The sequence below is a fragment of the Manis pentadactyla genome, chromosome 4 (assembly GCF_030020395.1).
Source record: "Manis pentadactyla isolate mManPen7 chromosome 4, mManPen7.hap1, whole genome shotgun sequence".
Taxonomy (NCBI): Eukaryota; Metazoa; Chordata; class Mammalia; order Pholidota; family Manidae; genus Manis; species Manis pentadactyla.
The window spans coordinates 72,310,518-72,325,209 of NC_080022.1; positions in this window are offsets into that span (position 1 = coordinate 72,310,518).

The window sequence follows — 14,692 nt, forward strand, 5'->3', positions numbered from 1 at the left end:
ATGCTCACTGTAGATATGGGAAGATGGGATTGTGCATATTTTTATTTTTTGTGTACTTTTCCATATTTTCAAAGTTCTCTGCAATGAACATGTATAACATTTATAACCCACATTTTCTAAAAAAGTATTTTAAGTAATGAACTATAAATAAATAGTGACTCACATGCCTTTTCAAGCACAAATAATTACAGATAGAGAAAAATACATATAGTCAAATTGAGATTTGAGGGTTTATTCAATTTTATATGGCCCAAGAGACCAGAATCCAAGTGAGAGAGTTAGTTCCCTGTTTCACTCATTTTCTGCTTAACTCATTTTTGAGTGGATTCACTTGAATATTGATTTCTTACACACAATAGCTTGGCTTGTGGGCCACCACTGCAAACATTGTACTTCTCAAAGGAAAGCTCGCAAAGCAAAAGCTCGGATGCTCACACTGTAAATCCTTTACAAAAAGCCTTGGGGATTTGGGGATGGGAAATGGGAAACAGCCACCACCAGGGAAAGCATGCTTTAGACATTCACTCAGGGTAACAACACCCCAGACCTCTCTCCCCGAGCAGTCTTTATTTTAGCAACCACTTCACTTTCCTTACAACTGTGATGAAATTGCATTTGGAGATAATTGAAGTTTTCTTTTACTACCTTATGGCCCCTCTGACTCCGCAGCATTCGTTGTTTCTGGGACTATTTAATAAGGGAGGGCACAAAGCAAATAAACAACGTGTCTTAAAAGAAATGCCCTGAGAGAACAAAAGAAATCAGTTGTCAGTTCCTGGATTCTTAAATAGGTTTTAAATTCATAACGGAAAAAAAGAACCTTAAACGCCAAGGTTTGTGATTTGTAATAGATGTGTTCTCTTGGGCTCCAAAGGGCTAAATGCTGAAAGAAGCTGAACACAAACATTTTCCCCCACACTGGGGGGAATCAACTAGAAGAAAACAGATGTAGAACCAGACCATCCTCCCTAAAGACTAGATAAGGTCTCCTGACTGGGAGGAGAACCTGAGCTGGGGAAGCAGCAGCACTGAGAGCCGCAGACATGAAGCTTCTGACCCCTCACCACTTCTCTGCTAAGTTGTCAGAGAAACAGATCCTCCCTTCACCTGGGAACCCAGAAATAATGTGGTAGGTTGTAATATTTAAAAACATAAACTGCCCCTCCCTGGGAGAGAATTATACTTCACTCCTTATCCATTTGACTTGCTTTGGCCCATAAAGTGTGAGCTATACTAACCTGGACAAAGTCCACTGTGTTCTCTTTCTCTACCCAGATATCAGCAGTGTCCCACATAGAGGCAGCTCTATCTGCCGGGATCCAGGAGTTAAGAGGGCATGGAGCAGCACCAAGGCTGACCCAGGAAGGGCATGCAAATGATAAATCAACCTTGAGTCCTTCTGAGCCGCTGAGGTGTGGGGAGTACTTGTCACTACAGCCTTCTGTACACTAGCCTGTTCTTACTTCCATAAACAGAGAGCACTGTGCCCACTGTGCATCCAAGACTTGGGTAGGAAACATGCATGCCTATGTGCTTCATGCCATGGTGATACGGGAGCAGCAATAATGACATGGTAACATGGCATAGTGAAGCATTGGAGGAACTGAATCTGCGCTCTGAGGTTTCTGGGGGCTCCGGCGTGATGCGGAATAGCACTACAGTTAGCTGTTCTCAGAAAAGTACCTAAAGGGAAATGTCTGCAGTAGATGCAGCACGAACAGAGACCAGTGCCATCAGGAGGGGAATCACTTCTCAAAAGGATGTAGTGAACCAAGTGTTCATTACCCACCCACTCCACCGCAACACCTGAATGCTACAAAATCCATTCAGAACTTATATCCCACACCAGAGAGAGAACAGGAAGGGCAGAAACCTAAGGGCAAACTTCAAATGACCAGGACAGCTGACTTTGCCTGAGTTTACCTGGAAGCTAACATGATTAAATTATTTGTCAGTGAAAGAAATAGAAAGTTCAAGATAGAATTTAGATCCATTTTTTGAATAAATAGTTATATGTCTGCCTACAAAGTTCACAGCCTGAGAAATGTGCACATACTACATACACCAAGATAGTTTGTGAGAGCATCATGGAGGCTGCATGTATTCAGTGCTGCAGGGTGCTGGGGGTCCACCCAGGCAAAGCTGAAGTCATGTGTGCACTATGATTAACACCTTACATAATATACTAACTTCTTCCAAAGCTGATGCTCAAGCTAGGACTAGATATTTGGCTTGCCTGATGCAGCCACAAAAAACCTGCTCTTAGCAACACTTCAGCTGCACAAATATTTATTCTAGTAAACCTAATAAAGGAAAAGGAAATAGTTGTAAGTAAATCTTGTTAGAATTTACTGCATTCTAGGCACTAAACATTTTTCCTTGTTTTGAAAAGAAAGTTGTAACCTGACACTAACATTCCTATCTCCAGTATTGATTTTTTTTCCACTGGACTTGATGGATACTGGCTAGATTAATATTTAATGTTTTTGTATAATTTGAAAAATAACAGTAGACTGAGACTAATACACTATAGAAACAATCTATAAACCATTAACAATTAAATGGTTAATCTTTAGTCTATTTAAAACAGAGGATTCACTCATTTAAAATAGAAGATCAAGAGATGAGAAGTTTTGTCTCCTTTATAGTGTAGTAAAGTTTGAAACCAGAAAATATACTACAAAATAAAATATGTAATTTCATGGAAAAAAGCACACTAATAATTTCATCATATAATTTTATACTTGGCTTTGCAATCATTAGTAAATGTTTTATTAACAAACAAGAAAATGTCATGATAAATTATTTTGCTATAATATATACTATTAATATAATTAACTTAATAGAATAATAAAAATAAGTAAGATTTTCTAGGAGGCTTAAATCTTAGTTTACTTTTGATTACTGGGACATAACTTACATTGATTATGCTATGTTGTGATGGGAATAGATGTATTGGGGAAATAACAATGAGCAAATAAAATAACATGAATATTAGGATAATGATTCGTGTGTGTAGTAATAAACATGAAGTAAAAAGTTGTTAAAACCAAAAGATAAAAATAAAACCTGGTATAGGACATCATCATAGAAGATTGTATTAAGGTACCTATAACTTCTAGACTTGCGATCAAGTCCAAAAACTTTAAGTGCTTTAACATATTTACTAGTTATACAATCTTGGCCAGTTTCACTCAATCTCTACAACTATAAATGGAATAAATGTATCTACCTCCAAATGCAGTGAAAGTTAAAATGAGATAGTAAAATCAAATTAATTTGAAGATGAGTTTATTATTAGAAAAAAAAACAGGACTATTTCAAAATGAGTTGACTCTTCAAATAACAGAACTTATAAGCATATGAAATAAAAATTAACTAAAAGGAGAAATAGACAAATTCACCCTCATAGCTGGAGATTTTAATATTTGCTTCTCAGTAAAATTTGGTTTTAGATGATTTGATCAACATTATCAACCAACTTGATGTTGATCTAAATTGGCATTTATGAAATATTATACTCATCAGATACAGAACACATATGCTTGTAAGTGTATATGTAACAGTTACAAGAAAGAGCATATTCTGAATTACAAAGGAAGTTCCAGTAAATCTAAGAGGACTGGAATTACTCTCTTGCCAAAATGGTAAATTAGAAGCCAATAATAAAAAGGTGTACAGAAAATCCTGAAATACCTGGATATTAAGCAACATACATAAAAATAACATATGGCTCAAAGAAGAAACCACAAGAGAATTTAGAAAATACTTTGAACTGAATGACAATGAAGTATTATCAATATTACATATCAAAATGTATGTGCTGCAGCCAAAGCAGTACTCAGAGGGATGTTTATACTGTTAAATGCAGATATTACAAAGAAATAAAATTCAAAAATCAATAAGCTACACTTCCATTTTAAGAAGGTAGAAACAGAAGAGCAAAAGTAGAAGAAAGATTTAATAAAGATAAGAATGGAAGCAATGACATGGAAAACAAATAATACAGAAAACCAAGGAAGCTAAAAGCTAATCTGTTGAAGATTAATAAAACTGATAAGCCTATACTAGACTGGTCAAGATAAGGAAGAAGAAAACCACATATTGCCAATATCAAGAAGGAAAGAAGGACATCCTTATCAATCATACACACCTCAAAAATATAATAAAAATATTAGAACTTTGTTCTATTAAATTTAAAAACTTAGATAAAAAGGTCAAATCCCTTAAAAAACATGACTTACAAAAGTGGACAGTAAAAGTAATAGGAAATTTAACTGGTGCTATGCCTATCAAAGAAATTGAATATGTAATTAAAAGCCTTTTCACAAATAAAACTTCAGATTCAGATGGTTTCACTGGTGAATTCTTTCAAATTTTAAGGAGAAAGTAATATTTATAGAAACTTTTTGAGAAAATAGTGGGTGAAGGAAAATTTCCTTACCTATTCTATGAAGCCTGAATAGCATTAATAGCAATACCTGACAAGAAGGTTATAAGAAAGGAAAAATTATAGACCAATTATTGTTCATAAACACATAAAGGAAATATATAAGAAAATTAGCAAATCAAATCTAGCAACATATATAGATAACAATGGCCAAGTGAGATTTATCTCATGAATCTAAGGTTGGTTCAATATTTCAAAACTCAATTGAAGTGTTTCACCTTATTAACAGAATAAGAAGAAAAATATCTATGATTATTCAGTTAATGCAAAAAATGCCCTTGACAAAAGGTATCACCCCCTTATAATTTAAAAGTACACTCCTAGCAAACTAGAAATAAACAGGAATTTTCTCAATCTGATAAGGGCATCCATGAAAAATCTACTACTAATATCATACTTGATGGCAAAATATTGAACACTTTGCCCTTAAGATTAGGAGCAGAGCAAGGATGTTAATTTTCTCCACTTCTATTCAACATTTGACAGGAAATTTAAGCTATGCAAAAAGGCAATTAAATGAAATAAAAAGCCATCCAGATTGGAAATAAATGGAAAGCAATACCATATTGATGGATGTTAAGATTTTAATTCTCCTTGATTTTATCTCTATAATCATGTTATCTTAATCAAAAGCCTACCGGGGTTTTTTGTTTGTTTGTTTGTTTTTAGAAACTGAAAAACTGATTCTGAATTTAAGTGAGAAAAAAAAATGGAGAAAAGTGGCCAAAACAATTTTTAAAAAGATCAAAGTTGGAGGACTTACACTACTTGATTTTAAGACTATAAACTTGTAATAATCAAGAGAGTGTGATACTGATGCGGGGTTAGATAAGTGCATCTATGGGACAGAACAGAGTCCAGAAATAGGCCTCCACATACACAGTAGATTGATTTTCAACAGAGGACCAAGGCAATTCAATGGAGAAAGCATAGCTTTTCAACAAATGGCACCAGAACAACTTGATATCTATATGGAAAAAAAAAAAATGAACCTGCACCTCAACCTCAAACTCAAAATTATTTTGAAATGAATTGCATGAATGCTAAAATTATAAAGATGCTAATGGAAAATGCAGGAGACTATAACGATATAGGCAAAAAAACAGTAATAGCAAACATAGAGCACTGAAGTTGAGAGACAGTTTCCTAGAGTTTGGATGGACATAAGGACAGGTAGGCCGAGCAGAGGAGAAAAGTGGGCCACATTCACTTCTATCCATGGTTCGTGTTTCCGTGAACCAAACAAGACCCACACAGTGTGTTCCCAGCTTGAGGACAAGACTGGAGAAGTAAGCAGCTGGCACAAGTGAGCCTTTGCCTACTCGTGGAATCATAGCTCTATTTTCCTAGAAGTGTTAAGGGTGGGGCAACACCTCTGAGAAACAGAAAAGTTTCCTATGAGAGAAAGAGACTACTATTGAGTATTTGCTATCCACAGCCCCAAAACCAGACCAAGATAGTACCAGCCAGATAAGAATGTACCCTTTTTTTCCATTCCCCTATCCTCCCGGGCCAGATCTTGAGGGATTAGAAACTAAGACAACTGAGCACAGAGACATAAAAGTCAAAAGAAAACCAAAGATCCAGATGCCCCTCTCCCACTTCAGGTTTCCCAGATGGAAAAACTCAAGTCTTGAAAGGAGAGTAATTCTAACTTTGAATAAAATTCAGAAATTTAGTTATTATACCAGTTGACTGAAGTAAGACTGTTCTTGTCTCTGAAAGTAATTGCAAGATGCATAATTATCTAATAAAGACTAGAACATTTAAGAGGCTTGCAAAGATTTCACCAAAAAGGAAGGGAAAAGGCAAAAGATCAAAGGTTCTCATATTATTGAAGAGTCGCATAGAGATATTATTGATTTTAGATACTGCTAAGTCAGGTAAAAAGTTAAGAGTAAATACGAAAAGAAAAGATATAGAAGCAAATAAAGAAAAACACTAATCCAACAAAAGGAAAGGAGGAGAGAAGGAAGCAAGTAAAAAAGAGTAGAATTTATGGAAAATACAATTAGGATTATATATATATATATATATGTTAGCACAACAAATGATTCAGTTCAAATAAAGATGTAATTAAACCAACAAATTTAAATCATGATAGGAAATACAGACTTCACAAACACTAACCAAAAGAAAGCCTGTGTAACTCTATTAATATCAAACAAAAAGACCTTAAGGCAAAAGAATTATTTGGGATAAAGAGAATCACATCTATAAAAGAAAAAAATTCTCCAAGAAGCTACTTTGCTAAAAAGCAAAATACCATCTAAAAACTGTTCTCACAACTTCCACTGCAACATTCAGAAAAGTATTCCAATTGGAAAAAAATAATAATACCTTCCTATCCCACCTCCCAAATAAATCAGATCTAGAATTACTAAATTTAGTTCTATTCTCTCCTGTTTAATCAACCCTGTGGCAATCTAAAAGGATTAAGTCCATTTGAAGTTTTCAGCAATGTCAAAGGAAAAGGATTCATGGTGAGCACTCTTTTATTTTATTTATTAAATCCTGATTGCATAGAGCAGCAAAAGGAGTTATAGATTTAAGTGAGGGTTCTCTGCAGGTTGGGGACACTGATTCCAGTATATTAGCAACTATATTAAATATTAACTATTATAAAAGAAATGAAAGTTGCCAGGCAGAACAGTAGGTAGTTTCAGAAACCAAGTACCTCTTATGCCAGGTTTCAGATATATTTCTTACAACGCATGGACATTTCATTTAGCTTTCTTTATTAGTTTTTCTATTTGTGAAATAATTTCCCCATACATAAAATAGGGATGATAAAACTTTTTCTACCTTGTGCAGGGTTACTGTGAGGCTAAAATTAAATAATAGATGTGAAAGCCCTTTGCAAACCTTTTAATACCATATAAATCTAAGATATGATTGTGAACCCATGGTCCTATGATGGATTATTAGTATTAACAGCCTTACCCACCATTTCTTCAACATGCCTGTAAAAATCTCAATGATCTGTTAATGTGCTTTGTCTAATCTTCAAGAGTAAAACCACTCCCATTTACATATGCATACAAATAAAAGCAAATTATGGCCCATCAATTCATCTTTCTCTCACTGGACATGCACACAAGTAGAGCTACATATATACCCAAGAGAATACAAGCTCATTTCAGTGTTTAGTGTAAAGAAACTTATTTTCTTATTAATAGGCTTTGTAGCTTTCGTAAACATGATTAGAATGTCTTGCTACAGTTTGATCCATTACTCTTATTTGGGTAACACTGAATTCTTGAGGTCGATATTATGAGTCTGGAAATTTTAAAAAGCCATCAAAATTGTAGTGAGAGTGGGTGAGATTGAATATACAGTGGATATGATACAGTAATGTTCCCTTTGAAGGCTGTCTGTAGAATCCAACAAATGTACCTACAGAAAGAGTAAGGGCTCTGGAGGTAGGGAGACCGGTCAAGAAGCCAGGTGAATAAAGGCAAGTTACTTCATCTCTCTGAACCTCCATTTGTCACATAAAATAGGGGTAAGAAAGCCTACTAAACAGGGTCTTCAGTCTACTGCTCAGTCCGTCCACCCTTGTACTGCAGGAGATCAGGGCCTTTTTGTAAATACCACTAACATCGCTGACTCTCACATTGGGCTTTCACCTACTTGTTCCCAGCCTGAAGTTCATCTATTTGCAGAATGTCAATCAATTTATAAGGAATGAGCCAGGTCTACTGTAAGCATCCCTTTACCCATATCTTCTAAATGTCTGAATTTTACTAAATCATCGCAGCAACAATGGCATTTCCCAGCTCCCTAACCCCCAGACACTTTTCCAGGTCACCACTGGTGAAATCTTTAGCAACCACCACCTTCTATCAGGGACTCTCTGTGCCCCATTTACCACTCCAGGTGGCATCTGCTTCCCTACCAGGGATGAGTAAACCAGTCCCATATCTCCATTTACCACCTATTCTCAACTACTTCTTTCAGTACCACTTTGAGTTCAGACCCTCCAAGAGGCAGATGCCAAGACAGGATTGGAAATGCAAGAGAATTTGAGGGGGAGCTCCTGTGAGATAAAGAGGGGAGTGAGCCAGAGGAAGCAGGGAGGGCTGTCAGGCTGCAGTGCAGGTCTGACCCATGAAGGAGAGAGGAGAAGATGGCGCCCTGGGTAGGAGACTCTTAGGTGAAGTCCAGTTCTGAGAGGGAATCAGCCAGGCTGATGGGGAGTCCAGCAAAGCAGTCCCGTCTGGCAGGAATGGGCCTGCCTTAGGACAGCTCTTGCCTTTGGTCACTGGCCAGAGTAGTGAGTGGACAGTGTGGTCTCTGCACAGAAGGATTCTGAGTGCAGCAGCTGGGGCAGCCATCAGTTATGCTCCTCACAGAAGCAGATCCAAGCGCTGTATTTTTATGGCCACTACAGTGATGCGGAAACCGGACAACATCTTGACTGGAAGATCAAAGTAAATATCGCCCATGAGGTGTGCCTCTGGGTATGATATCCTGAAAAGAACCCCGCAATGCTTCTGTGGTATGCTTCTGCCCCACTTTCATGACCTGAACCTAACGAATCCAGATTAAGGGGCTATATGGAAAATAATGACCAGTGTTCTTCAAAAATCTCAGTATCATGAAAGACAATGAAAGGTTGAGGAATGTTTTAGATGAAAGGAACTAAGGAAGTATGACCACTAAATGCAGGAGTGACCTGTGATCGGGTCTGTATAGGAGGGAGTAAGTGCTATAAAGAGCATTATGGGGACAATTGATGAAATTGGAGTATGGACTATAGATGATAAAAACATTGTATCAATGTTCTGTTTTCTGAACTTGATCACTGTACTATTATATGAGAGATGGTTCATGATGTTAGGAAATACACACTGAAGAGGTAAGGAATAAAGGGGCATAATATATGTAATTTTTTCTCAAATGGTTCAGACAAATAAATTATATAAATTAGAAAGACAAGACTATGAAAGGCATTTTCCAAGAAGTACATTAATTGAAATACATGTATAACTGTCTTCATTAATGATCAAATACTACATGGAAAGAAGAAAAGTACATAGTGATAATAAAATGTTACTATTAACAGTAGCTCTTCAGGCTTCTGGCCAGTGAGATCAAAGGGGGGATGAATTGAGGTTTTATGTGGTGGCTGTCTTTTTTCATCACAACTACTTGGTGATTCATTATTGTACATACCAGAAAGTCCACCCCACTGGAAGCAATTATCTGTTTTATTTTCACTTTCTTTTTTTTAAAAGGAGTTAATTAGATAAGATTCTAATTGCCAGCATGTTGATTTTGATCCATTAATCAGTACTACCATAGCAGCTTATGTAAAGGGATGGGATGGAAGGGACCATTAGTCTGCCAGCATACATTTTAAACTATAGAAACTCAAAGATACATATTAATTAGGTCAAGAAGAACACACTCAGACATCTGGATGCCCCTATCAAGCTCTAACTCTCACAATTCTTACACACACAAAAACAGGCTTATAACTAAGTTTTATCTGCATTCACCCAATGTGTCCAGTTTATCCTTCTGAAAGCTTGCTTACACCCACTATTTCCTAGGCACTACATCAACCTTGTGACTTATCCAGCTTGAAAGATGGGCTGCCTGGGTCTGAGTTCCAGCTGTTGTGAACTTGGAGAAGTTACTTAGCCTCTCTGTATTCTCAGTTATAGTATCTCTGTATTTTAGATAAGGATTCTGAGCCTTGGAACAGCTTGTCTAAATCACTTGGCAATTTAGTATTAGAGCTGTGACCTTCTATGGAACTTTCAACTGCCCCACAGAGATAGAGATTGTTTTCTGTTAGCACCAGCATTGTGTGAGTTTAAGGGATGCTGCTTTGTGACAAGGTGCTATTTAAAAAGATCACATTTCTCTTTAAGCACACTAAACTTCTTTTTTCTACCATTCAAGTCTGATCAGTAAGGATTATGTAGAAGGCAGGCAGCTGAAAGGGAAGATGAGAGAGGGCTTTGGGGTCATTTGGAGTTGAAGCCAGGCTCTGCCACCTACTCGGTGCTCACTTTTCTCTTTGTTAACATGGAAATACCACTACGTAAGCTATACATTTGTTGGGATGAGTAGCAATAATACGTATACATAGTAGGCAACTGACCAAATAGAGCTTTTTAAAAATACACTATTCTTCGAGAGCTTGCTCCTCACTGGGAACCTTTCTCTGCACAGGAAAGAGAGAGACAGAAAATGTAGTACTTGCCACTCAGGGCTCACCCTCCAGGAATTTGTAATGGTTCTTCACATAGTAAGGACACTAAGCCAGTCATATATGCTGTCATTGTTGTTTTCCCAGTGTGCTTTTTACATTTTGTTTCCATTCTTCATTCTCTGAAATTTTTCATTTTATTGTAGTAAATCTATCTGATTTTTCTGTTATGGTTTATTCACAGCTTTAAACCTAGGAAGTCCTTCTCTATTTCTTGGATCAGATCCATATTCATCTCTATTTTTTAAATAGTTCCTTTACAGGCTTAGTTTTCCACTTTTAAATCTTTAATCCAAAATAATAGATAAATAAATCATTAAATCTCTAATTCATCTGGGATCTATCTGGCTACGTGGTTGTAAGGTACTAAATATCTTTTCACGATACGTTCCTGATGATACTGGTTGCTCACAGTAGCTTATTTAGCTTGTGCCCATTTCTGCCTCAATAACTTACACTCTGAGCTACCCATTGTGAGTATCGCTGTCCCCTGACTCTCCACCTCCCCTCACAGCACTCCCTCCCACCCCCTCCACACTCAGCCCCAGCTTGAGGGAGGCATGAAGGCAAAGCGCCTTCTAGCACCTGCTTGTAAGGCTCTCCTCACCCAGGCGGCCATCCTCAGGCCTGAGCCTTTGGGATCCCACACCCAAACCCCAATGATGACCACGGATAGGCGGTGGCAGATGGGATCTTCTTAAAGACTACACAATCTGTAACCATCAGACTATATAGGCTGGCCTTGTTAGCAGTTTCACTTTCAAGTCTTGCCACCTTTATAGACAAAACTGTGGCTGGCCAAAGTCAGGTACTTCAGAGTGTGTGTGTGTGTGTGTGTGTGTGTGTGCAGGGTAGGTGGGGAGGGATGATGCAGAAACAGAGTCTTGGATAAGCTTCTTTTAAATATGCAGGAAGGAGAAATACTCGCATGATAGAAATACAAATTCAACCCATCATCCTAATAAATGTATTTCTCAATAACAGAAGTTATGAAAACAGACCCTCCCCTCCAAAAGCATGAACTCTAAGAAAATGAGGATATTTAGCAGAGAAGTCTTTTGAGAAAGAAAAAACATATAAAGGTGGAGAAAACAAATACAGGGGATCTGGTATATTCCTTAGAGACAAACTTTTTTTTTCAGACAGACTTCACATTGCGTTTGTTACTGTGTTTAATCACAGAGTAGTAGCATCACTCCCTTTTTTTCTTTATCTGAATGATTGCAGCAGCTTTGTAACTAATTTCCTGCTTACCTCACTCCACCCCAATCCATCCTTCACAGCCTGGCCTTTTCTGGCCTAAAGACCTCCTATCACAGACTTTGGGGCCTGGCCTTGCCATTCTCTCAGATGCCCAAGCCTTGGCCATACCATTCCTTTTGCCAGAAAGCTCTGCTCCCACCCTACACTATGGACATCTGGTTAAATACAGTATATTATTCAAGTCTCAGTTTTCCTCAAGAGGCCTGCCTTAATGTATACTTCACTCAGGCAGGCATTCCTGCCATTTTGCTCTTTTTTCAGTGCCTTGGCGACCTTGTGCTATCCTTGCCTTACACACTGTTGTCTCGCACCAGACTCCAAATTTCTGTAGGGCTGGGATCATGCCATTCATTCCTTGCATCCTTAGAACCTATCACAGTTTAGGAAATCAACAAAGATGCACTGAATTCATGACCTTTAATAGCATCACCATCTTCCATTGACATATCATGTTGTTATCCAGTATTTTCCAAAATTATCACTGCTTAGCACTTCACCTGTTTAGCTTGTCATCTAGGAAACATCCATGCTTATTAGCTAAGTTTACCTTTCAAGCCCCCCAGCTGGTGAAGATCAAACATTGATAGCAGCTCCCTGGTTTTTCCCCAAAGGCAACCAAGAGCTAAGACCGAACTCACTGTCCTGTTTCCATGGATAACAAATGAAGGAGGGCACGAACACACATTGCTAGGTCCAGAAGGAATTATTCATATTCTTTCCTTCTGTGGACCCAGCATGGCAGGCTCACAAGTGAGGTTGTAAATTCCCTTTGTGAGAGCAAACATTCCTCTTGGGTGACATCCGCTCGACCTCAAGGAGAGTAATGACCAGAGCCCACAGGCAGCAGAGGATGAGTAATTTACTGCTGCTAGGCAATTAGTGTTGCTAGAATAAAAAAAAAATTGCTTTCATTTAAAATTCTCTTTAAACCATATGTATCATGGCTCATGGGATAATTTATGTATCATTAGAAACTAAGAAACATACATCACCCTAATAAATTGTCTCTCCCATTCACCACAGCCAATAGCTCCCAGGGGTCTTTAAGAAGTCAGAGTTTTGCTGTCCTGGTTGTATAAGGAGGTGTGGAAATGTGCGCATGTAACTCATTTAGATTCTCATTCACTCCCTGGCTCTCTGGCGGAGACAGATGGTGAGAGAAACATTTGCTGTCATTTTCACCAACTGGTCTGCAGCAGATTTGCTGTAAATGAGCCCATGGTCGAACAGCCATGAGTTGTATTGTTTTCCCCAACAACTTAAGTGTCTATTTTGAGATTTGGTTCATCGTGAAGTCTTCCCAGGGTGAATATATTATTTACTCCAATACACAGCATGTTTAACAATTCCGTAGCTTCCCATTCACAGATAGGCCTCTATTCTAAAAGTAAATGGCTGCAAAGAGCTTGGAGAGAGTACTTGACCATCCAGTGTGTGCAGCAGGTCCCAGATGACTTTGCTGAGTAGAGTCGGAGGTTGTATGGCAACTGGGCAACATGCTTGAGTTTAGAGTATGAATCACCCCAAGCTAAATCTCTGTCAAGGGAAACATATGAAATGGAAAGTTGGAAAATGAGCCTGTCTGTCGATGGAGGTGGGGCATGGGGGAAACAGTGAACAGCTCAGCTTCCAACCCGCCAATGCAAAGTGGAAATGACGTTGACCAGTGTCACCAAACTCAGAAGCTTAATGTCATCTTTGTGAGATGAGCAGCCCCACAGCCACCCATCTGTGAGGACAGAGACTGAGAAAAATGGCATGCAATTGTCTGTTAAAAAGTGGTGCCAACTCAGGTTCCCTCTTTCCTTTTCTAAAATTTAAATTGTTTTAAAGAGAAAGTACAATGCTGGCTTCCTAGCCTTTTCCTAAAAGGCCAGGTTTAATCACTGAGTTACACAGTCCATCATCAGAATTTGCTGTATAACTTCTGGATATTAAGAATTGCAGAACTGTGCAGAGAGAGCATTAAACCAACTGCAAGATCCTTCAAGAATGCACAGGTCACCTCTACAAAGCCGCATGTCACCAATATCAAGTGCTCTGAACATCTCATGTGAAATGAAAAGGGAAAGCAGAGGTGCTCAGGACTTGCTCCGACACATGGAACCCCTGGTTTCCCATCCCATGCATGTCGCTTGCTATCCTTCCTAAAGTGCCTAAAATCTGACACTGTGCTTAGGGTTTCTTCAGTGAGGTCCTTAATCATTCTGTCACACAAGAGCTGCTTCATGTTCTAACAATAGTGTGAGATTTGGATGTTTGATGGACAAAGACTCAGCATCATGTCAATACTGCGGTTGAGATGTTTGAAGCTCAGTTTAGGAGTAGCAAAAGAAACATTGCTGAAGTTACTTGAAAATAATGGTGGAACAGATAAATAATAAAATGGGGTCTAGTCCTATAATGATTCTGGAATAATTTGTGGCCACAGGTGAATTGCTCAGATATCTGGAATCATGTAAGTATCTCAGCTCTTTAGATTGGTGGCAGTAATCTGTGGTCAAGACCATAGTAGCAGTTCACTGAACATATTTTTCTAGTGACTCTAAGGCTGCTGAATATCAATGACAGTGCTGGGCTGTTTTTACATAGAGGCCTCAGGCACTTGAGGGAAACTGGCTGTTTATCCTCAGCTCAAAAGGCTGGGCTACTGCGCCATGAGTAAACCTGAGATGCTGAGCCAAGGCCTCCCTTGGGTCAGGCACCTACCCCTACCCCCCATAGCTATGAAATGGGTCCTCAGCAGGGTTGGGGAC